Consider the following 2,505-nt stretch of genomic DNA (forward strand, 5'->3'; position numbering starts at 1 on the left):
GGGTTTTATCCAGTGTTTCATATGCAAACGCCTCTGGATCAGGATTGACTCTCTACTGCCATGGGACACAAATTATCCACCACATACTGGATGTTGAGGATGTATGGTGAGGAAACTCTGGGTAACTAAAGCTTTGAAACAAGATTTATTGATGAATGTCTTTTATGGATGAGGGTCTTTGTATAAAAGCTTGACAATTTTGTCAATAAATGGAACATTTCAAAAGGAAACAGATCTTCCATTTTGAAGTTGTTTGTCCTTCCTAACCTGCTCCTTTTTCATTACAAATACAGTGAAGCACCAGTGATTTTGCATGTTTTAGCCCATAACCTACAAACTGTGTATATTGTTTACTTCTGTACACTGTGTAAATGAGCTTTCAGAGACTTGTAAGTTACTTGAGCTGGTAATTAATCACAGTTCACATTATTCTTATTTAAGTTACATAATTGTCATGTAGGAACACATTTGCAAACAGGGACTTATTTCATGTATGTTACAAAACAAACAAGGGCGTGAGAATGAAAAGGAGGATACTGTAAATGTTTATTGCATTAACTGTTTGGCACTTGTCTCTGAAATTTCGGTTGTTGGAGCGTCTTTGAATGCACCTTCAGTTTACAAAGCACAACTTACTTTTCATGATGGTTTTAGCTTTTGAATACTCTTTATCTGGTCTTTCCAAGACACAAGTTAAATGTAACTTCAGATATGAAGAGAGAGGCAGTTTGATTAGATGTGGTAACTATTAAATAATCCATGATGCTTTTATTGGTTGGAGGGTTTCTTGGTACCAGTTCTCACATGTGAGGTCATCAGTAAAGATTTTCTGTTTTTGAGAGGGAAGCGCATATTAAAGAAGAAGTATCTTAAAAGTAAAAGAACACAAAATGTTGACATAAAATTTATTTTGGAATTTCTTAAATAAGTATGAACGAATAACTGACACACTCTTGAAGTAGTTCTGGCTTTGGGACAATATACTATAGCTGTTACATTCATATCTGAAGCAACTGAGGTCTGATGGCCTACATTTGAATCAAAGCTCCACTGAACCGCTGCAGCGCACCTACACTGCAAAGCAAGAGGTGTTTTTTTCTGTTGAGTGGAAATTTGACGCAGACGTTTGTGGAGCAGAATTGAGTGGTTTGAAAAGAGGAGGAGGGAAAACCCAGCTGCTCTTCAGAAGTTCAGCACAGGTAATAAGAACTTCTCCTTAAGTCTTCACACTCAGCCTGGTAAGTTCATCAAAATTACATATTACATATAATATACCCAGTGTTCCTTAAACCTTTTGGTACTACATACTGAATTTATAACCAACAGTTTTTAAATCCACTGGAATAAGTATATTGCTGCTATAATCCTTCTACCTACAGTGTGTCTGTATGTCTCAACGCTTCTTTGATATATTTCAAATGTTCAGCAGTGTTATTGTAGAGGGACTAAGAGTTTGTCGGCTTCACTGTTCTTTGTGGGGTACCACTTTACATCAAGGCAAATTAAAGGATGTCTGAGGGCACTAAGCTAACAGAAAATTCATAGTATCTTGGCCAAAATTATTTCAGTACAATATTTTAACTCAGTAATTATATATGTATTGATTTGGGTTGCCAGTTTTAAGGCACACATTAAGGGAAGGATTCCCATAACTGAAGAGCACTCACAGGAGGAAAAAAAACTCTTACTAGTATTAAAACAGTCCAAGCAGTGACAAAATCAAAAGTTTATTCATTAAAAAATAGCCACCAAGTCTGTAATTATAAATGTTAATAAAAGCTTTGCAGCCCAGATAGTTTGCAGCCATGGGATTTTTTAGGTCAATGTGGGCTTATGAGGGTCACAAAATAGCAACCTGGTAAATATTTATATTTGTGCAAAAAGATCAGGGACTTTCTTTGGAATTTTATCTGATTTAATGATACATTACAATTGTTTATTTGTATAATTGTTTATTTTTATATTTGAGTAAGTATTTTTTTAATAGCACATCATATGTATTTTCATAAAAAGGGACAAATGTTGCAAATTAACTTAACTATAAATACTCTGATATGTTACATTAGTCAGTCCTTCTTCTTGACATCATGAGAAGTATTGATCTATTATTTAACCATTACCCATAATTACCGTTTTTGGTATGTGATTTGCAATTCATTGGTGCCAAAAAACAAAACAAAAAGAAAAAACAAAAAAAACCTAACTGTTTTGGATACTGGTGTTGATGCAAATTAATTCTTACATGCTAGTGATTTATTATAAAAGAAGCACAGCAACTCTATTGTAATTTTCTCCAAGATACAACATAAATATTTGAGTGAAATTCAGTCATATTAAAGGATACCAACCACAAATTGAAAAGAATACTGAATACGAAAATAATGAATGACAAACTCAGCTGAATCAGTTTCATTATGAAAAAGGTGGATTGAGAGAGATTCAGATAATGACAGACAGACAAAGAGCTTCTCTGAATTAACAGCAGTCAGTGGAACTTCCTGGGAC

This window comes from Thunnus albacares, chromosome 11 (genome assembly GCF_914725855.1).
Source record: "Thunnus albacares chromosome 11, fThuAlb1.1, whole genome shotgun sequence".
Lineage (NCBI taxonomy): Eukaryota > Metazoa > Chordata > Actinopteri > Scombriformes > Scombridae > Thunnus > Thunnus albacares.